General features: G+C 37.7%; 1 protein-coding gene across 1 annotated transcript in view; it reads left to right on the top strand.

Moving 5' to 3' along the window:
- The window catches only part of MDGA2 (MAM domain containing glycosylphosphatidylinositol anchor 2), a 780771-nt gene that overhangs the window by 332450 nt on the left and 424050 nt on the right, over positions 1-24271 (top strand).

Here is a 24271-nt window from a genome sequence, read left to right as displayed (position 1 = left end):
GAAACATGAGTTCATGATGACATAATTGCAGCCGAGCAAGCATTTGTTCTGAAGAATGTGATGTGCGAGGTCACATGCACTTTCCTTACTCCTAGTCATTATATTTCATAGGAAACTTTGAAAAACAAATTTTGCAGATGCTGTATGCGTTCAGGCTCACGGAGTCATCAGCTACAGCTTTCATAAACTAATTTAATAGCAGGAACCGAATTTGAGACTTTCAAAGGGCACTAGAATTATAAACGATGATCCAAGAAGAAGCTTCCAGGAGTGAAAGACAAAGTTAGCTATATAGGGTATAAGTACAGGGTATCGTGCTTTATAGGCTGTAAGGTAATGTAGGTAGACTATGTATCTATGATGTAAAAATTTCATTTGGATACAGAATATTCGGGATGTTTTAATCAATTGCCAATTCTTAGTGTCATATATTTAACCTGACTAGTTCAAAATATGCGTTGGTATTCAAGACAAACACTGTGATGGAAAAGAAGTCTCATTTGGTAGACAAAGTTACATATTTTAAGTATTTGTGTTACAGAAAAAAAAAATCCAGCTAACACAACTACAAAGGTGAAAGTAAAGAGCAATGTGGAGATTTTGTGAATCTTGTCTTTTGCTTCTGCCATTTTTAACCCTTATACCAAGGACTCTTTGACCCTACCATTTTGACCCTGAAGAACAAATAAAAATAAGCATATGAACTGTCAGAGTGAAGCAATAGATTGATACATAAGACCGTGACTAAAACTGAACTGATAAATATATTTTATAAAACTTATGGTGTTGGTAAAATACAAAACAGTAAAAGTAATCTAGAAAAAATAATTATTAAAATTATTGAAAAATATTAAAATTCACTGTGGGTAAAATTGCAAATTATAACATTTGCTGTTAACTGAAAATTGATTTAAGAATAGATTGTCCTAATAAAATTGAGTTCTACAAAATTTGACCCAATATAAATTAGACTTGGCAGTAAAAATGATTGCAGAACTGAACGTACACGGACACAAGCAAAAATTGTTAAAACTTGATATCGGCAAAGAAGCTGATATGTAAAGCATTTTTATTTTAAAATTTATACAGAAAACAATGCAGTCCAGTGAAAATAATTTTACTAAAGTTAAAAAATAACATTAATTTGAGAATATTATCTCAGAGAAAATTTAATGTTGTTATAATTTGATTATAATTTTTGTATTTACATGCATAGAATAAAAATTCCAGAATCAAAAAGTTGGGATCAAAACAGAAGGGTCCAAACAAACCTAAAAAAAGCCACAAGTTGCTTTAAGAGAGGCTGTTTATGGCAAGAGAAGACTCATAGATATCCATTATTCCCACATTGAATGTGCCAAATTCTGCATCTTCTGAACTCCCAATTTTAGTTAAAAATGTAACTTCTTATGTCTGCTTTTACGTCATCCCAGCTCTTCTGCTCCCTCTATCTCCATCCTTATGTTCCTTAATATTAGAAATTTATTTTCTCCATCCGTCTTCCCTTTCGTGATTCACATCTGGAGTGCAGTCTTTCATCTCTGGCTAATCCAAAATAAGTTCTGAAACAAAGGATTAGATTATTTATTTTTCCTAAGCAATTCCATTTATGGAGTCATTTCAATGTGTGCTGATCCCAAGAAAAATTTCTTGTTTCAGTATCGCTATTTCTTCGTTTCTAGGTGCAGACACCGAGAAGTAATTCAGGTGTTTGCAGGTGAATCTGTTTCAGCTTGTATTGCTGTTTGGAAAAATTAACTGGGCCTCTTCTTTGTCAACAAACTGTATAAGGAAGGCTGGCACAACAGCTGGGCCTTGGCACCCTGGCCGAATACTGAAGGGCGTGCTGTGGCCCGCTGGTCCTGGTGATGATTTTCTTGGCTGGTTCCATGAAGCTGGAATGACTTTCTTCCTGCTTTGTTTAATCTGAATATGATGATGGTTGGAAATGCAGTGGAAGAGAGATGTTCCTCATTTATCCCTCAGGAGATTTCTTAATCTGTTGTCTATTCCTGTGGCAATGAGAGTCAGAAAGGTTTCCATTTCCAGAAGAATTCTAAGGCAGCGTGTTTTTTTTTTTTCCTCTATATTCTTTAACATTTTCTTTCAAAATATATCATTTGGCAATATGTAGTGGCCTGAGGGTATTGATGTATCCAAAGAAAATAAAATAACTGAAGGGAGGTGTGTACAATGCAGTAGTGAGAGCATGACACTGGAATGGGCTGCCTGGGGATAACTCTGGGTCCACAATGGCTGCCAGTGTGGCCCTGGGGAAGGTCTTAACTTCCCTGCTCTGTGTGCCTCAGTTTTCTTATCTATATCATAGGTTCCTTTTGAGTATTAAATGTTTATTATAAATGTATACATACATATTTTATGTACGTATCACACATATACACGTATAGATCCTTGGCACATAATAAGCCTTATATTGACACATAATGTCAATTACAATTACAAATGTAAATGATTTAAACGATAGGGAATTTAGCATGAATGTTCCCCTTCAGTCTCCCACACATTTCCCAGAGATAAATATTAAATACTTTAGTGTATTACCTTGCAGTTCTTGTTCAATGCATTTCTGTAGATATAATTATATATGTTCATTTCATTTTAATTAAAGAAAAATTAGATAATGAAAAGTAGTAGTCTATGACTAGAATTTTTCACTTGGCCATGTGTCCAAATCAGCAAGGGTGGATCCAGCCTATTGGTTCTCAGTGTGTGATCCCTGGAGAGAACTTGTTAGAAATGAAAATTCTCAGGCCCATCACATCAGAAGCTCCTGCTTTAGGGCCACCCATCTGTGGGTTAACAAGCTCTCCAGGGAATTCTGATGTACACTGAAGTGTGAGGGCCACTGACTTAGATCATTGTCTTCACAGAGGCTGCACTGTACTTCTGTGTGCACTAAATGTATATAATTGCTGCCATTTTGTTGAACCTTGAATTACTTACAGATTTTCACTATTACAAACAATAATTCAAGGAACACTTTTGGTGTGTGTATGTGTCTGTGTACATCTTTGTTACAGGTATGCTAGCATTGCTGTGTGATAGTTTCCTTCCTCAAAATGGAATCATTGAACCAAAGTTGAAAGTGACTTTTACTTGCTTCCTTAGCACAAATGAATCATTTTTAAATTTTTGCTAATTTTGTGGGAGAAAGTAAATTACACTCTAGTGTAGCTTAAGTTTACATTCTCTTAATCACTAGTCGGTTTGAACATTTTCCCACAGAAGTACAAATGTATCAATCATTTGTACATCTTCTCTATTGATTGTCCTTATCTACTTGTATTTTCTTACTGGTTTGCTGCTTGTCTTCCTGTAGGTCTGTGAGGACTTTATATATATTTTATATACTACATAAATAAATTCAATATCTGATAAGTGTGCTGCAAATTTTACCTTCTAGGGTGTTGTCTTAATATTGCATTTATTTTTATTCAGAAGTTTTTGTTTTTAGAAGATGAATTATTTTAATCTTTTCATTCTTGGCTTCTAAACTTTGTACATACTTCAGCAAGGTCTCCTTCATATCCATATATCTTGCATTGTATGCGTCTTTGCTAACAGCTTATAGTTATTTCTGTATTTGATGATTTAATCATCAGAAAATGGTTTTGTCCATAGGATGAAATACTAGTCTAGTGTTCTCTCTCTTCTCGTTCTCTCCCTCTGCCATAATCCAACAGGATAGTCAACATTCCACCCTACCACTGTAAAAATGCTATTTTTTCTCTCTTTTTTTAAAATTGAGATATAATTGAGGTATAATATTTGTATGTATTTTGAAATAATCGTGACAGTAAGTCTGATTAACATCTGTCACCATACATAGTTGCAAACTTTTTTTCTTGTGATGAGAACATTTAAAACATTTTAGCATTATATAATTTTTAACATTAAACATTAAAAACGTGGGGCCAGCCCCATGGCTGAGTGGTTAAGTTTGCACACTCTGCTTCGGCGACCCAGGGTTTCACCGGTTCGGATCCTGGGCGTGGACATGGCACCACTCATCAGGCCATGCTGAGGTGGCATCCCACATGCCACAACTAGAAGGACTCACAGCTAAAGATATACAACTATGTACTGGGGCCCTTTGGGGAGAAGAAGGAAAAAATATTTTAAAAAAACCCCAAACATTAAAAATGCTGTTTTTATCATGAATGAAACTGCATTATTCTCTTCTCTCATTCTAGTTAGCCCTTTTTGTCCCAGGCCACGCTATTTTAATTCCAATAGCTTTATAATATATTTTGATATACCACGAAGCAAGTCACTCCTTTGTGGTTGTTTTTCAATATTTCCTTGGTTGGCCTCTTCTCTATAAATTTGAAAATGACCTTGTCATATCTGCCCCCCTCCCACCCAAATGAATGCTGGCCTTTTAATGACATTGCATCGTTCTTGTTCTTGCAATGAAATGGTGTGGAAGAAAGTGAGGCCGACTTTCACGGAGAGCTTTGTGGTGGGGCGCTCTGCCAGTTTCAGACTTCTCCGACAGGAAAGCGGTTCTGTTGTAACCAGTATAATGTGAGGCTCTTTGAATATGTTTTCATGACAAACTTGGGTATGCATATTTAGAAAGCTGGAAAATACTGACCTTTTCTCCTTTTTTCAATAACAAAAAAAGAAAAGATAAAAATGTACATCAACTAAACATCTCTACTTTCGTGTATTTTATATGTTGGCTTTCTGGGTAAGATTTCTCTTGAATAATACCTTTCATTGCTAAGATTTTTTGAAAGCCACTCTTAAAAGTAATTATGCATATCCAAAACACAAATCTAAGAAGCATTAAAATTGTCCACTGGTTTATTACAGCTCATTTCTAGGGAGTATTCACTTTTTGGATTAAAAAAATAAGGCAAGACCATTTTTCAATTTTATAATGGGATCATATTCAGTCATTTGATTGCTGTAAAAATGTATTCTTGACTGTCAAGACTGTTGAAGAGTTATTGATGTTTTTATCTTCGTCAGTCTTCTCTGCAGATTCTAAAGTGATAATCTTACCGTAATGAGAATCTTAGCAAACCTTGGTAACAGGTTCTGCAGTTTGAAACAATTTGTGCCAGCTTTGTGTTGACCTTTGCAAGTATTTCATCTATCTTGCTTCGTATTTCCATCTATTTTTCCTTGTTCAGTCTATTAAATTTCTTACAATGATATTAATGCATACACATGAAAAACAGACATTAGATTTTTGGATTTATGTCCAATTAAATGGGCAGAATTAGAATCTGCTATCAAATCAGAGATCATCAAATATTACATTTATTCCTTCTCATGGTTTATAGAATTCAATATAATTTCCTTTTTATCTGTGATAAATCTATCTAGACTGGATCTGTCTGCTACATCAGGTGAGAGACTCTCACACTAAAACAACTAATATTTTTCAATGAATCTTTGGATAGGAAGTGGGAAAGGGTCTAGGACAAGCATCCAAAAATTTATTAGTCACAAATTTCCTATCAATAGCTACCTTCACAGTCTCTCCCCGCACACACATACACCCCCCCCCCACACACACACACATAAAATCTCATCTCTTGGGGATACACATCTTTATCAAGTTCATGGTTACATGGGTTAGTGTACTTACCATAGCTTGGTTAGGAGGAAGCACTTATAGTTTTTCTGGTGGTTGATGTCATACCTTCAAATATTTTTTTTCCGTTGATTTTTATATAGAATATGGAAAGCCATTTTTAGTTCAACACTTTAATAGACTCTAAAACTGCTGATACTTTTTAATCCCAGTAGATCAGCATTAACCAAAGAATTTTTTAAAAATTTAATGAAAATCCTCATGAATGTAGAGAGTCGTTTTTGTTCCTTAGGAAATCTGACTCTATTTACAGTTGTTGCAGAGTTCATCTTTTGTTTAATTCCATGGAAAATCTTTACACTTAGGAGAAACATTCATCATTCATTCCAGACACTTGCTCAAAAGGTGTTAGTCAATGTACTTCGTGAGGTAATACACGTAGGTCATTTAGTAGCGTGCCTTGCAAAAAGTAAATACTTAGTAAATCATGTCATATTTGTGGTTGAGTTGATACAAAATGATGATTTCTTCTATAAACTTAATCATTCTAAACTAGTACTGTCGTCACTACATGATTGCAGGTAACCTGTTAGAGTAGGTGGGGCATTCCTGCCTTTCCCACTGGAGTTGATCTTTGCCGTGTGCCTGGCTGGAGTTAATGGATTTTGAGCTAGCTGTAATATGGGACTGGATTTTGATGGTGTTGGGCCGGGGAGATTTAAGGTGGAAGCACACTTCCATGACGTGTGTCTAATTATCTGTAAGAATACCTAGACCCAGTCCTAGTATGCTGTTGTGTGACATTTAGACACCAGGATGACTTACTGGTGACTAAGTGAAGCAGAGATACAGGACCGGCTTTTGCAGAATATTGAAGAAGGGCTCAGAAGGCTCAGGGAGGGGAAATGTTAGCACAGATTTATTATGTGAGACTTGTTTTTAGAGAGTTCCCAAAGGACTCTTCTGTCACTATAAGAAATATACTGGTCAGATGGGCACTGGCATCTTTGAGAAGTTCAGAGGTAACAGATTTCTGCAGACCAGGGTTGTAGTGGGAGAAGCTGCCATGGAACTAAGATCTCTAAAGTGAATGGGATGACGGGATTCTGAAATGGCAGAAGTTGGGTGGTAACATTTCACCGACAGACTCAATGTGGATATAAATAATGTAATGAGTGGCAAGATCAGAGCAGCCGCCAGACTGCCTTTATCTATGGGATTCTGTGGTGATGGATAATAGATTGTGGTGTATCTAGGGGTAAAACAAGGGTAGCTGACTAGAGTGGTACTTGACTCATATAAACAGACAAAAATGACACCTAGTGAAGAGGAGGTTGATATTTTCCACTATAATAGAAAATCACAATCACTCATCCAGTTTCCAGACCTAACTAGTTCACAGAGCCAGAATTTACTGTTTGAAGGTTTCCTTGAGATAGAATCTAGCAATATCATTGCAAACTTACATAAAAAATGCTATCAGAATGATTCCCCAGAGGGATTTATGGTCGTTTGTCATAGCAATTGGCACTGTAGAAAGGAATACTGAGGCTTTTTGAGGGCTCTTGAAGGTACAGAGCCTGAGCAGCCCTGGAATCAGTGGCCTTGTAATGCTCACATAGTTAGACTGGGGGCCTGCGGGAACCACATGATGAAAAGACTCCTGGCCCAGATAAGTGAGTGTGTCTGCAGGTATTCTCCAGACTCGCAAGTGCGTAATTGAGACAGACATACTTTGCAGCTGACAGATCCTTATATTGGTTACCTGACATGTGGAGTAAATCACGTTGTTATGGTTGGATGGACTCAGCAGAATCCTATAAAACTGTCCCTCCCAAAATATTAAATCAGAAGTAACACTGCATCCCGCGAGAAATTTCAGAGATGAGGTATTACCATCAAAATCTTGACAATGAAGGCGTGGTAGTCTCCATCTGTCCAATTTATTTCATAATAAGGTTCCTAAAACGCCAGGTAGGTTATGGCAGATGATGGACTGTGGTGAACAATCAAACCAACACTGTTGCTGGGCCAGATGTGGTGTCTTCACTGAAACAAGTCAACACACTTCAGACACTTGCTGGTATGCAGCTAGGCATCTGACAAACGAATGCTTTTCGGTTCTCATCAGGGAGGAGAATTGCAAGTTTGCTTTTATGTGGAATGCACAGCAGTCCACATGTGCTGCTCTGCCCTGGATCAATCAGGGTTAACTCTCTTGCTCTCTGTAACACTATAGAGCACAGGATACTCAATTGTCTCAGTGATGTACAGAACATTATATTAGTCCATTATGCGGATCCCATCATGTCATTTTGGCCTTTTGAACAGGAAGTAGTAGGTAGTCTGGATGCCATAGTAAGACAGATGTATATCAGAGAGTGAGAAATAACTAAAAATTTTAGTGGTCTGTCAAATTGGTGAGGATTTTTGGAGTCCAGTTGTCTGGGGCTTGCCAGGACAGTTCCATCTAAAGTCATGAAAAAGTCATTGCTCCTCACGAGCCCTACCACTAGGAAAGAGGCCGAGCGTATGGTAGGCTTTTTTTGGATTTTAGGGGTGCATATACCACGTTTGGAAATATTACTCCAAGACACTTGATCGGGTAACTTTAAAGGCTGTCAGTTTCAAGTAAATGTCAGAATAAAAGAGGGCTCTGCAGCAAGTCTCGGTTTTGGTGCAAACTTGCTTGCTGCTCAGGCAGTCCGACATCTAGCAGATTTGGTGTTGGCGAAGGGTGATGTGTGGATTCTTTCTTAACCCCTAAAGGAATCGTCACTGCACAGAACTTTAGATTCTGGAGCAGGATTAAAGTCTCTACAAAGGAGTACGAACTGCTCTCTAGAAATTAGCTGTGTGGTCAATAGGAGAAGGATCCTGTTGATATACACCCCCTTGGTCAGACAGTTCTGTGGCACATTCTACATGGCTCTTTGGAGGGTCCCAATGGAAGGGAGCCCCAGTCACTCTCAGCAATGACTAGTACAATAACATTTTGTTGTATTGGTTTTTCCTTCTTCTCTGTCTCTCTGTTCCCAATCCTTTACTCTGTTTCTCTGGGATTAATTCTGAAAATAAACTGTCTACTTGTAATTCCTGTCTCTGACTTTGTTTCCTGGGGCACTCGCAGGATAAGACGGTACCCGTCTCTTAGACTCAAACCTAATGAAGAGTACATTTATATGCCTAACTCTACTTTCTTCTTCCCTGCTGCTGACCTTACGTTGCTTAATTGTGATACAGAATTTCTGTACTTCACTTTTCCTGAAGACTCATAAAGGAAAGCCACAAGTCATTAGCCAAGGAATGATGTTCAATCAAATTTTGCTTTGACTTCTTAAGACTTTTGTGTAACATAATTAGCCTAGGTTTAGACTATATTTTCCTAATTTATTCTCCTCATCTCTTAAAGAACACTCCTTTTACTTGAATTAAATCTAAGCATTGAAAGTGTGCAAGTTCATGCACAAAGAATTTCATGTGATGGAGATTTGCAATATAGATATAGAGTGAGGATTTATGTGGTTATGACAACTTTGCCTCCTATGGTCAAAACTGGATCTTCACAGAGATCAGAAAATGGATCTCAAAACAGAGTCAAATAATTGATATACAAATCACATGAAATTTTGAAATTAGATGTCTCCTTTTGAAATCTACATATTTTAATAAAAAATGTTATAGATAGAAGTGATAAGATCATAGCCATTATTTTATTACAGCAGTTGACGTGAAATAAGCATTTTAAAATTATCAGGACATTTCCAGAAGATAGAAGGAAATCAGTACTGCCTATCACCATATAATTGAGAACCTAGTGGATGTGTTGTTCATAGTTAAAATGTATCATTTTTAGGTAATCAGTTGCACTTCTTTTTTTTTTTTCTGCTTTTTCTTCCCAAATCCCCCCAGTACATAGTTGTATATTTTTAGTTGTGGGTCTTTCTAGTTGTGGCATGTGGGAAGCCGCCTCAACATGGCCTGATAAGCGGTGCCATGTCAGTGCCCAGGATCCGAACTGGTGAAACCCTGGGCCCCTGAAGCAGAGTGAGAGAACTCAACCACTCGGCCACAGGCTGTACCCGCAATTCTTTTGATACAGAAGTTCTGGGTAGTTACATAGACATTAATGAATTGGATTTTGCATTTTTGTTGTTAGAAGAATGCTACTCTTGACAAATTTTCAGATATGAATTATTTAATTGGGGAGATCTCTAAATGGTAGATATCCCACAATATAGTTTTTTCTTCAGTTTTTTAATATAGTTTTTAATCTTTTTGTTGAGTCATTATTGAGCTGTCAACAAAATCTAAAGGCAATACCTTAATGTAGTCTGAAGTGAATTTTTTCATGATGGAATGATAATCTAATTAATTGATTTCTTTGAGTTTCTATTCTATATATGCTGTGTGTAGACATATGCATATATGTGTTTACATATATGTACAGATAAAGATAAATCCAGAATGTATAGTCAATCTGTTGTAAATGATCATTTATGGTCGTACGACCGACCGTTTGCAAAATATAGCAGGAAGGCTATTATGGCAGTATCTTACCGACCCTCTTCACTTCCGGCCAGGACGTTAAAGATGCCAATTAAGAGAACTCGATTTACTGTGAGTTTTCCAACTCCAGTCTAATGGAGCACTCCTTAGATTGACTTTAAAATATTGAAACTTGAAGTTTAAGTTAATAATTTCAATTACAATTGTAGAAAATAGCGCCTATCCACTTCTATGCTAAAGGATATCCTGTTAGTGGTAATTAATAGTCGATACCAGTGCCGGTTGTAAACATGGCACGTCTATTCCAAATTCAGCTCAACAGAGCCTTACGCTGAAATGCTCAGAGAGGCTTCAAACAAAATCAATCCAGAATAAAAACCTTTCTATGATCTGAAAAAGTTAACTTATGCTACACAAGAAAAGTGCTTATAAAATGTGATTTCCAGGACTGAAAAATGAGGCAACAGTTATTACAAATGACTCAATCAACCCCTTTTTCTAAGGAATTGTTAATCTTTTACTTTGATTTTCTCTTGTTGCCAAAGTTTTTTAAAAAATCCTAAAAACAGCATTTATTCTCTTGACAGTTTTATCTTTTTCCATCAGCAAACATTGATTTCTTCCTTTTTCTGTCTCCCAAGGTACATGAGGAAACATTATCTGTACACCCTGGCCCCTCCTTGTTTACTTACTTGCCTTTGGCAGAAATCATTAAATGATGTTGGATCAGCTTGAGCAGAACAAAATCCGTAGTTAATTAGTGCCTTCTCTGTGGGTGCCATAGAAATTCTGTATTTATTGAGATGAACTTTTAGGCATCCAGGTCTGCAGTATGGTCCCAAATCTAAGGGATCTTTTGCATTGGTACCATGTAATCAGAACAACTGACATTTTGAATAGCTCTTCATAGTACCATCAAGACGATGGGCTACAGCTGACCAAACTTACAGATCATTTTGCAAAGAGTTTTCTGAAATAGCACAGAAGCATTACATACGTTACTATATAAAATGCACGTGAACACATTTCATGAGATATGTAAATTCTATATCAGCAAATGTCTAATATTAGCCTAAACAGTTCCCTATTTCCAAAATTGTACAGGAAGCTGAATTGCATGATTGTATGTTATGTGAGTTTCCCAGGGCTGCGGTAACAAAGTACCATGAACTGGGTGCTTAAAACAACAGAAATCTCTTCTCTCACAGTTGTGAAGGTTGGGACTCTGAAGTCACCTGTCAGCATGGCCAAACTGTCTCTGAGGTTCTGGGAAGAATCCTTCAGTGCCTCTTCCTAGCTTCTGATGGTAGCCCTCAGTCCTTGGTGTTCTTGGCTTTCAGCTGCATCACTCCAGTCTTGCCTCTCTCGTCACACGTCTGTGTGTCTGTCTTCATGTGGTATTTTCCTCCTTTTTCACGGACACTAGTCATTAGATTACAGGTCCACCCACTCCAGTATGACTTCATCTTAACTGATGACATCCGCGGTGGCCCTATTTGCAAATAAGTTCACGTTCTGAGGTGAGTTAGGACTTAACCATCTCTTTTTGGGGCACACAATTCAACTCAAAATGTATATTATCTGTTCTTTTAAATTAGATAGTCCCTGCCTTCACTGGGTGTGTTCTGCGCCACCTTTAAAGGGAACTGTATATATAATGACTATGATGCACCATTAATCTTGAAGACAGTTACTGGACTTTACCTACTGATTTTCTATTTCTTCTCCCATCCACTTGTTCACATCCCTTCCCCTTGGCTATCTGAGTAATTGGCTTCTTCGTCACCTCTTCCTGAAAGCCTTACTTGGTCAGAGGCTTGCTTAAGTGCCCTTTCTAGGTGGTCCCAGAATATCCAGCCACTTCTTATCATAATACATCATAGAATGCTGCTCTGGGGAGTAAGCGAGATTTTATGCTTTGGAGTTCAACTGCGCAGTTTCAAATCCCACCTTCTCCACTTTCTAGCCCTGTGAATGCAGATCATTACTTATCCTCGCTCTCCCTTGTTTTCCTTATGCAGAAGACGGCAATCTTCGTAGTGGTTGTATAGTAAGGTTCTTTAAGGATGAAATAAAATGATACAAGGGAAGCCTGAAAACAAATCTTGAATAATAATAATGGTAATGATGATAGAAATAAGAAAATAGAGTAGTCATATTGTTTTTTTTTCTTTCCTGTCTCTCTCAGTAGACTGTAAACTTCTATAAAATGAGGCATGGGTCTTGCATTCCCATTACCACCACATTAGAGTGACATCATCATGACTTGTCTGGGACAGTCCTGGTTTATGACTGTTGCCCCTCTCGCAATCCTCAAAAGTGTCCTGCTTTGGAGAATAAAATATAGGGGACCCTAAACATGAGAGTTTCACACACAGAAAGTCTCAGTTATTTATTGACTGAGTGAACGTGGCAGGCGTTATCGCTTTAGGCTAGTTGTTCAATATTTTAATTAATTCTGTTCCTTTTTATAAATACTAGATGGTGTTTGCCTGTGCACGTGTCATTTTCCTCTTAGAATTAAGCATTTAAGGGAGCTCCAGATTCCTGTGTGTGGGCACTGTTGGAAGCCGTACACCTCAACACGTGCAGCCGTACGTTCAATGCTCCCTTTGGTGGTCTTAGTGACTTAACGTGGCTTCTCATTTTACTACCCAGCAAGGATTTAAAGACACTTGGGAAATGGGACTCAATAATATGAAGCTGTTAAAGCCCTCAGTCAGAGGAGATTCTAACTTTGAACCCTCTTTGCCACTTTTGACAGCAGTACCTAGTTTTAGGTACAGATGTAACAGTGAAACACTGGCATCGCAAGTGACTGGAGCACATTCACAAAGTATCAGACAAAAATCTGGTAATTCATTGCTTGAAATTTGTTGCTTAAAATCAAAATACAAAGTCATAATCCTCTGTCTAAATAATATAGACATGATGGAAGTCTGGTTTTCATCAGAAAAGGGAAAAAAAATCAGTATCGATACAAAGTAGATCAGAGTTTGAAAAAGTGTATGCTAAGACACATTCAATTTCATATTGTGAGCCAGCCCTGGTTTATTTTACTAGAATCCTTTGAGGGAACATAGCTTCTGTTGTTCATATGGTGCAAAACAGAAAGCCCAACGGTAGACTTAGTTCCTTCCCAAGCAGAGGGAATTTGCATGCATGAAATAGGATGGGCGAGTCATCGGTACTTTTGCTCACATCTTTGGATCTCCTGCCTGGAAACCAGCTACTGCCTTGGCCAGTGTGTTAGTGAGCAAAATTGGCAAATGCTCCAATACTGCGATGATGTCTTGTAACATTATGTTTATCAGTGTGAGTATTGCTCATCATTCTAGACCAGCTTTCTAGTGATTTGCTATGTTCACAGATTAAATTGAAAACCACATTTAGTTTGTTACTAGGCATAGACATCATCTAAGTCTACAACTGCCCTCACAACCATTTATCTGCTTGGGACTTTGATTTCCTCTGACTGATCCTTACAATCACAGTAAATCACACCCTTGGCTTATCCCTACTTAACATGGATGCCTAGTATAATCTACGAAAAAAAGCACAAACCGAAATTTTCATTGGTTTATAGGATTTGACTATGAATCTGGGTGTGTGTGTGTGACTATGGACATACACTTAACACTTCTTGAACAGATGGTTGCAGTTACTAGTGAGTTCTTATGTCACATGGTATTCAAGTTGGGCTTGGACAAGGAAAATAGGAACCCTTCTGATTATTTAAAGCCCTTGAGTTTAAAACTGAGGAAATTTAATGTAGGAAAGGAGCTACACTGGGGCCAGAAAAGGCTGAGGAGAGGGAGAAGTACTTGGCTTTTCTTCCTCTGTCATTCAGTCTCGCGCCAGTTCCAATCCGTGGAATGAGACCAGTGAGAGTCTGGGAAACATAATCTGCAAGTGTTTAGCCCCTGCCAACAATACAGAGCAGAGCAGAGGAACACTTGAAAAATGGATTTGTGGGCACACTGGCCACAGCCAGCCCTCACAACAGTGGAGAGATGTACCACCTGGGGAACGCTGGCTCGCTTTCTAGGCAGTTATCCTCAAAGGGGCATTTACCTTGGTAAATAAGGGCACTCCAGGTTCTAATACTCATTTTTCAGGTTCATAAGCCTGGTTTTGTTAACACAATAGAAGCAGATTAGGGATGAGTTTGCATTTTTCCAAACTCAAAAAGATCGATTCACATACAAACAGTACAAAAATCAGGTGAGGCGTTTATGATGAGAGATGCAATTGCAGATTATAGCAGACTATTCCACCTGTAGATCAGTGTCGGTAAGCTACAGATAAAGCTAAATTATGATCAAAATGCTAATTTTTTTAACTTGCACTGGCAAATCGATTGGACCTTGCTTTTCCCTAAAAGGGTCACTCTCCCAGTAGGCAAGCCAATCGAGAAGCCAACAGAAATCACATTGGTGAGCAAGGACTTTCAGCCGAGACAGCTGAAAGCCATCTCATCTATTATGGGACAGGAAACCAAAAGGCTTGAGTGCAGTATTGGAGATTTCCTCTCTCAGACAGTTCCCAAATGGGTACTACTTGTCAGCTTGTCCTCCCGAAAGCTTGTTTTCCTGTTCCCAAGACTGACCAATTCCTGTTTTGATTGGCACATTCTTTCTTTAGATATATTAATATTAATACATTCCATCACATTATAGTCAGGTCCTGGAGGTATGCTAACAATCTGCCTTCATCATGCTGACTCTGCAGATCTCTATTCTGAAATGTTGTGCTTAATTAATTATAACTGCCCTCTCCAAGGACAATCTTATTTCCTATACATCTAATTTCTTTAGGATGGGTCACCTTATTATTTTTTATTTAAATCTTACAACTCTGATGAAACTTTGAATACATCTTATCTTTTCCCCTGCAATTCATTCAGTGCAGACTGAGGCTGGACAAGTTAAGTGACTAAGCCAAGGCCACCCAGATTGCTGGGGACAGAGACCAGATTACTAGGTAGCTGACCCCTCACTCCTTTCACTCTACCACCCTGTATTTTCAAACATTTGTACCCATTCTCTTCCCTTTTTAGGATATGCACACGTACAGACCATCCAACTTAAATTATAGTCCATGAAATAATAGCATCAACATCACCTGGTAACTTCTAAGAAACAGAAATTTTTGGACCCCAACCCAGACTTACTGAATCAGAAATTGTCTGGGTAGGGAACAGCAGTATATGTTCTATTGTCTTCCTGATGATTCTGATGCATTTTAAAGTTTGAGGGCCATTCATTTAATAGATTTGTGTAGTGATGCATTCTGGGAAATCCCCATAGATGCTCGTGTGTGTTACCAGAATATCCCTTAGACTCCAGGCATATGTGACTCCTAGATATTAACTTACCTTACAGAAGTCATGGGACGGTCAGGCCGGCACCGCTGTTCCTCTGCACAGAGGCACTGTTCTCCAGCACACAAGGACGATCCTTCTGCTCCTGGAGACCAGCCTTCACAGAGGTCCTTCTACTGAGTACAGTCACTGGTCCTTGGAGGCACTTCTCTTCCAGAGCACAGTTAACACAGAGTCATACTTAATAGAGACATCATTTTAGATTTGCTTCCTTGGACAGAGCGGAGCATAGCGGTTCAATAGTGGCTTTAGGGAAAGATGGATTTAGGTTCTGGTCTTGACTTTCCCCCTTAAAAGGTCTTTATGAGGATTAAATTAAATAAGATATGTAAGGAATTTGAGCACAGTGCCTGACAAATGCTAGGCACTAATGTAGGTGCTAACATCATTACTACCCAAATTGCTAGTGCTACATAGAGCGTGTGCTGCTCCTTGAAGCTACCACTGTCTTTGACACCTATGCCCGATCTTCTGTCTGAATCCCAGAGCTCATTTGTTTTTTTCTCATGGGCCCTTGAGGATGCTCTCTCAAGAGCCTATTCTCATGTACATTTATTATGATCTCAATAAAAACATCAACAGTATTTCTTTTAATTAGGCAGGATTATTCTAAAATTTATATGGAAATAAGAAAGCAAAAGTAGTTTAACATTTCTAAAAAAGAAAATTAACTTGGGAGGAATTGCCCTACCATATTTAAAACATATTATAACAAATAACAATTAAAATAGCATGGTATTATTGCATGAATAGACAGACCAATGAAGCAGATTTTAAAGCCCTGGAAAAGAACCATATATGTAAATGAACAGTGTAAGATAAAGGAAGTATTTAAAAATCATTAGATAAAACATATATTATTTAATGAGTAGTTTTCGCACAAAGTTTGTCTTTCTAAAAGAAAATGCATTTGAATCTTTACCTCAGATTTCACACTACTGGAGAATAGGATGTGGTACATCCATTCACTGGAACTCTAGGCATCTGTGAAAGAAATGAGGAAGATCTCCATGGACCACACTGGATGATGCTGTGGTTGAGATCTCTATGTCTATCTGCCTATCTATTTATCTATCTACCTACCTACCTATCATCTGTCTATCTCTATATCTATTTACCTCTATCCAAACTTTTGATATTTCTAGAAATAAACAATAGAAAAACAAAAACTAATGAGAGCAGTTACCTTTAGGAAATGGAAGGGAATAGGGATAAAGGGACAGAGATTAAGCTAGATATCTTTGACTGTATCTTATTTTATATTTTTGATGTTGAAACCGTGTATTTTATATAACTCCAAAACAAGCTAAATCATTTTTTAATTCCTAAAAATTGAAGATAAATGGAAGCAAATTAAACCAAGTCAGTATCAAGCTGATGGAATCAGCACACAAAGAAGAATTCTCTCAAGTGATTTCAAAACACAGTCTTCAGATTATGTTCTAGGAGGTGTGTCAACCACGGGGGCAGGCAGGGCGAACTGCAAAGAGAGACTAAATTGCATCCAATAGTTGTTTTTTTAGTTATAATGCTGCTGTTATTATTTTTGTTCTTGCTTTGAAGGTATTTATATTTTTAATAGTTGTGGTAGGCTGAATAATGGCCTCCAAAGATGCCCATGCCCTAACCCCTGGGACCTGAGAATGTTAACTTATATGGCAAAGGGAATTTTGCAGGTGTGATTAAGTTAAGAATCTTGAGTTGGGAGATTACCCTGGGTTATCTGGATGGGTTCCATCTAGCCACAAGTGTCCTTATCAGCGGGAAGCAGGAGGTCAGAGAAGAGAGAAGATGGTATGCTGCTGGCTTTGAAGGTGGAGGAAGGTAGCCATGATCCAAAGGATGTAGGCAGTTGCAGGAAGATGGAAAAAGCAAAAAAAAAAAAAGCAGATTGTCTCCTGGAAACTCCAAAAGAATGCATCTTTGGGAACCATTTTAGACTTGACCATCAGAGCGTAAGAGAATACATTCGTGTAGTTTTTAGCCTCTAAGCTTAGCTTATGCCAATTTGTTATAGCAGCAATAGGAAACTAATACAATAGATTAACGGATATAATAGAAAAGATGTGTAAATATATACTCAGACAATTAAATGAAAACGTTGTAATTTTAATTTTAGTTGGAAATATCAATATAAACTCATGGTTTATTTTTCACTTTCTAAATATAGGCATTTCCTAGCTCAATCTAATGAAAAGTTCTAGCACAGTGAGTAAAGAACACTCGTAGCACCTGCATTTTGATTTCTAAATTCAGTTTCCCAGTGAATGGAACTAGATCTCCTTGGAAGAATGGCTGATTCCTGGCCTGGGGCAGGAAATATATAAGGTGAGCCTAGATTTTATTCTGGGCATTAAACAAGGAAATGATCAAAGATGACTTAGGGTCATTTTCAAAGGATACAAAAACCAGCTGGAAAAGTCTTCCACTGGTCAAAGAAGTAATAACCTGAAACCCAAAATGACTGTATTAATGTCAAGGCTATCAAAATCTATGAATATAGAATGATAGCACACCAAAAAAAAAAAACAATAACAAAATGAAATAAGTAAACCAATGAAAACATAATTGTCACCTTTAGAATTTGCTAAGACACTCATTTTCTGCAATTTTTTTCTGAAATTTTTTTCTGAAAATCATAGTTGAGCATTTTCCTTGCTTTTCCATATATACTGTGTTTCAAGGTAAGCAAGTACTCCTTGAAGACAATGTCTTCTTTAAAGATGAATTTCAGCTAACACATGTTGAAATTATTAGAGCATTCAACACTCATCATTTTGCAACCACCCAAAGATAATAGATCTGAGCAGGGATCATAGATGACTGCTAAAATTGTGAGGTGATATATGTTGAGGAAATTTAAAGTGAATGGATCGGTATGACAACACCTGGACCGTCTGCTCAGTCTTAACCTGACTAAGAATGGGACAACCAGATATTCCAAACCTCTTCATGAGAAGCACTAGGAAGTACACAGTGCCCGCCGTGAATGACTCTTGCTCTGTTCCCAAGTAGATTAAGAAATGAACCCAAATTTAATGAAGCCTCTAGAACTAACAATTGAAGTTCAACTAAGAATGAAGTTCAACTAACAATGAAGACTTTAGCAATTTCCAGAAAATACGGAGTTAGAAAACAATGTTAAATGGCACCAGGATGCAATCACCTAAATACAGAATGCAGGAAAATGTACAGGAAAGATTATCTAGTAGATGATATGGGGTGGAGGGAGAGGGAGAATGTTCCAGATTAAGCTGCCTAACAGTCATATCATCCTTGTGCAATGGATGGACTTTTTCCAGATTCTGACTGAAGAAATGTCTATTTAAAAGGACATTTTGGGACAATTGAGGGATATTGAACATAACCTGGTTATTTGTATTATATTAAGGAATTTTCATTAATGTTACAAGGTGTAATAAATGGTATTATGGTTATGTGTTCTTAATGTGCTATCTGATAGAGATAAAATGAAGTGTTTACAGAAGGTGGAGAAATAGTGTCTGGAATTTGCTTAAGGCACTTCAAGGAAACAAAAATAAATGATTTTTTTTAAAGAGTAAGAGGAAGGATGGGGAGCTATGAATGGCAAACTGTTTGTTGAAGCTGTGTGATGGGTATATATGGGCTCATTAAACCATTCTCTTTACTTTCCAGGATGTTATGACAAACATTGACAGTGGTATTGGATTAGTTTTAGCTCACAGATGACACGTGATTGAGCCTGCAGAATCCTGTAGCTCAGAGCTTGCAATCAGGCAGTCAGAGTTTTAGCCTGGAAAACATTTTAAAGCAGATAAAGCTAAACATCTAGAAAATGTTTTTTTTTTTTTTATTTGAGATATAAGTGAAATATAACTGTGTAAGTTTCAGGTGTACAACGTGTCGATTCGACACATTTATATATTGCGGTATCGTTATGACCATAGCATTAGCTGACACCTCTATCACCTCACATCATTGGCACTTCTTTTTAGTGGTGAGAACATTTAAGATCTGGTCTCTCAGCAACTTTAAAGTATATAATACAGTATTGTGGACTGTCGTCACTATGCTGTGCATTAGATCTCCAGAATCTGTTCATCTTCTAGTTGCAAGTTTGTACCCTTTGACCAACATCTCCCCAGTTTCCCCACCCCCTGACCCCTGGTAACCACCATTCTACTCTGTGTTTCTATGGGTTTCACTTTTTTAGGTTCGCATATTAGTGATATCATACAGTATTTGTCTTTCTCTGCCTGGCTTATCTCACTTGGCAAAACACCCTCAAGGTCCACCCATGATGTCACAAGTGGTAGGTTTTTCTTCTTTTTCATGGCTGAATAATATCACATTGTGTGTGTGTGTATATATATATATATATATATACTGTATGTATGTATATTCACACATTTTCTTTATGCATTCAGTGGACACTTAGGTTGTTTCCATATCTTGGCTCTAGTAAATAATGCTACACTAAACATGAGAGTGCAGATATCTTTTTGATATCCTGTTTAGAAAATGTTATTTTTAATCTCAGTAAAACACTCATAAAATTTTTAAAATTATACAATATTTAATGAATTATACACAAGAATTAACTTATTTTTCTCTTTTGGGAATTAGATAGATGAATGCCTGAAAATATCTATAAGAATAAGTAAGCCTTTGGATTTGGAATAATTATTCCCCAGTCCTCTTTATGATGAGTAATTAAATACTAGGAGCAGTTATCTGGTGAAGCCATATCTAGGGTGCAATATAAACTTTGTCATCTGAAGTTTTAAAAAAAGAAGAAAAAAATTGTGAATGTGTGCATGTGCATGTGTGAATTCTGGAGGGATCTAAGAGTTAAACATAAAAAAACCCCAAAAATACTAGAGAAAAATATGATTTTTTTATTTAATCTCAGAGTAAAGAAGCCTTTTTAAGGATGACATGAAACCGTGAAGCCATAAATAATAGACTAGTATGCTTGAGCACATTAAATAACAACAATACAAAATAAGTTTGGGGAAAGATGCTAAATTAAAGGCAAATGTCAAACTGGAAAAGAATATTCAAATATTTACAATTTAGGTCCAAAACAAAGCTAATGTTTTCAACAAAAGAAAAGCACAGTGTTTGTAAGAAAAAGCGCTACCACTCCAGAGAAGCAAAGACAGTGAAGAGGCAGAAAAAGAAACACAAATGTATCCTCAACAGACCAAAATTAGCTCAGTTGGACACTAATATAATAAGCTTGATGAAAGTGGAAAATGGAGACCTTTCTGTTAATGTCTTAAATTGACAAAGATAAAAAGCAATTGATAATACCCTATCGGCAAGTGTATGAGGGAATGAACGATCTCGTATATTGCTGGTGGGAGCATAAATTGTTAAATTTGTTGTCAGTTTGGAAGTGTAATTACAAATGAGGCACCTAGATTTTGACAGCAGTTTCATTTTAATGTATTCATCCTGCAGACATATTCACATATGTCTCTAATAGTATATATTATATGTTTCATTGCAACATATTTATACTAGCAAAAATATAGGAACAACTTCAGTGGAACAGTAGGGACCTAGATTAAAAGATCCACTAAAAAAGAAAAACTCGACAACCATGCAATGAAATACTATGCAGCTATTAAAAAAATAAGGTCTTCATATGTGTTCTGACCACAAACTGCCCCCAAAATATCTGGGGAGGGAGAGAGGGTGACAAGACAAGTGGGACAGCAGAGTGCTAGCATTTGTCTGAGAAATTCGTGGAATAGCCCTGAAAGAATATACAAAAAACTAATAATAATGTGTACCACCTTAAGCAGGAAAGCTGGGGCACAGAGGACAGGGGTGGAAAGTTACTTATTTTTTTACTGGATATATTTCTTGTTTCTTTTGAATTATGTACATATATTAAATATTCCATAACTTAAATTTAAAAAACAGATAGTATTCCCAAGGGGTTGGTGAGGATTAGAAAAAGAAGAAAAAATCTTATCCTAATATATACTTCCTTCAGTAAACTCATTCCTTCGTGCAGGTCTTTAGATGACTGGACCCGAGTTTTGGGCCCAGTTGAGATTTCGCTGGGGGTCCTTGATGTCTGGCAAGTCGGAGTTTGTCTCTAGGCTCCAGTAGTGTTGTGATGGAAGCTGGACTCTCAGTAACAGAGGACCTCTAGGGGGCGTGTTTCCCAATGCCACTGCCAGCCTTACAGTACCCCTTCTGGCCTTATAAAAACATCCTCCAAGAGTCACATTTTCATTATTGCTTCTATCATTTTACGTGTAAAATTCACTCGCTATTGTTGCAGCTACTTCTCTCGTCTTCCGTGTTCATTCTTCCAGCCACATAGCCTCTAAATCTGAGAGGTTGTCCTTTCCCTGTTCCAGCCTTTACCCACCTCTGTGGCTTCCTGAGCGTTCCCTCCCTCCCTTTCTCCTTTCCCCCTCTGCTGGCTGCTGCCTGTGACTCCCCTGCCTGTCCTTTTCTTCCTCTTCACTTCATCTGTGGGCCAGTCCTGTGCAGCTTCCACTCACTTTATCACACAGCAGCACAAATACAAGGAGAAATTACTTACTTAGGGTGAGGTTCATAGTTATCAGCATTTCCAGCAAACTGGGGGGACAGGATTGTCAGCACGTGCAAGGCCATCTAAGCCCTGTTGCCAAAACATTCAAGAAGGGAGCACGAAGAATTTAGCCTTCCCGAGCTAATTCATCTCAGTCCAGTTCCCACTGTCTTTCTTGCTCCTCTCATTTCTGTTGGAGAAACTTTCCATAGTTCTGCCAGATTAGGTCCAAGTGACCTATATACTTTTCCCCAATTGATACACTCAATTTCCACTAATCGATATCTGCAACGAAATAGATTTCTTCTCTGAAATCCCTCTCTGGTCAGTATTGCCCCACCAAAGGCATAGCAATTAGTCAATAGCTATATGGGTTCTACATTTGTTGGTTAATTTAATTATTCATACTTTTTCACCCAACGCATATTTATGGAGCATCTACTAGTGCCGTGCAAGTCAAAGCAAGGTGATAAAGATTGTATAATGTGCCGTTAGTTGTTGAAGTCTGGCTCCCTGGGAGGATGGAAAGCCCTCCTGTTCCGTGTTTATCCTAATCGCAAATCACTTTCCTTGTTTATCCCCTATCAGAGTGTCTTAGATCAAGTTAGCTGCAAGCATTCCTGAGGTGAGGAGTGGTGTGCAAGAGATTCCTTAAGGAAGTGCTCATGGGGGAGACTGGTGGAGGAGTGGAGGAGGCAGGGCAGAGCAGAGAAGGAAGCAACACCAGGAAGGGGACGAGGACAAGGACTTGCTATCAGAGAGGCCGTGAGGGGGCCTTAGCCTGATCCCGGAGGGGCACTCTGAGTGTGTTATGACTCAGAGGTTTCCTGGCCCTTGTGTCTTTCAGTCCAACCTCGTACCCTACACACAGTGACCTAGACCTGATAAATACATATTTGTTGGATAAATGAATGGAGAATGCACGTGGTGGGGAATGTCAATGAGCTCAGATGCTAATCATAGTTGGGATGAGGAGGAATGTCATCAACACTATAGGAGCAGTAAAGATAAACTGCTGTTGGGCTCAGAGAAAGAGCAGATTTCTTTTCTACCATTTTTTCATAGAATTATATTAGATAAAGCTCTTGAAGCCCCTAGATTTAGAATCCAGAACAATAACTAGGATATACAAAGTGGACTTTGCCTCAAGGCCTCCAAATTAGAGCACACGATTCTTTTTAAATTATTTAAAGGAATATAGATATTTTTAAAATGTTCATATTACATGGGCCATCTTTTAGCACAAACAGTCCTTTAACTGAGCTTAATCTTCAGCTGGCACTAGGATAGTGTTAATGATACCCTTCTGGGAGCTGCATTGCACATTATGAGAGTGGCATGATGATGTGCAGAGTTACTAGGTGTGGCTCTGTGGGAATCTGCCCTGTTCTAAGCGAACAGAAGAGGATTTCACAGTGTATCGTTGTCCCATGCCATTGCTTGTTCTGTTATTCTGCCTGGATTGAGATTCCACTGTTCTTAATTTGGTTGTGACTCATCATTCAAGGCCTAAGCTCAGATGTTTTCTTAGATATGACACCCAAAACACAAATAATAGCAACAACAACAAAATAGGTAAATTGGGTTACGTCAAAATTAAAAACATTCGTGCTGCAAATAAGACCAAGAAAATGAAATGAAAACCCACAGAATGGGAGAAAATATTTGTAAATCATATATCTGATAAGGAAGCTGTATACAGAATATATAGGTAATTCTTACAACTCAATAATGAAAAGACAAATCACCCGATTTAAAAATGGGCAAAGGATCTGAATAGACATTTCTCCAAAGAAGATATACAAATGACCAGTAAGCACATGAAATAGATGCTCAACATCTTTAGTCATTGGGGAAATGCAAATCAAAACTATAGCAATATACCACTTCACAACCACTAAGATGACTATAAACGAAAAGAAGGACAATAAAAAGTGCTGTTGAGGGTGTGCAGAAATTGGAACCCTCTTACACTGACAGTGGAAATGTGAAATGGTGCATTCACCATGGAAAACAGTTAAATTAAACATAGAGTTACCATATGACCCAGCAATTTCACTCTTAGGTGTAGACCTACGAAATAAAAACACATGTTCACACAAAAACTTATACGAAAGTTTTTGTTCATACAGCATTCCTTATAGTAGCTCAAAAGTGGAAACATGCCAAATACCTATCAACTGATGAATGGATAAATAAAATATAGCATGTCTGTATAATGGAAGGTTATTCAGCAATAAAAAGGAGGGAAGTAACAGTACATACTGCA

This window comes from Equus asinus, chromosome 2, assembly GCF_041296235.1.
Source record: "Equus asinus isolate D_3611 breed Donkey chromosome 2, EquAss-T2T_v2, whole genome shotgun sequence".
Lineage (NCBI taxonomy): Eukaryota > Metazoa > Chordata > Mammalia > Perissodactyla > Equidae > Equus > Equus asinus.
This window is presented reverse-complemented; position numbering and strand designations above follow the sequence as displayed.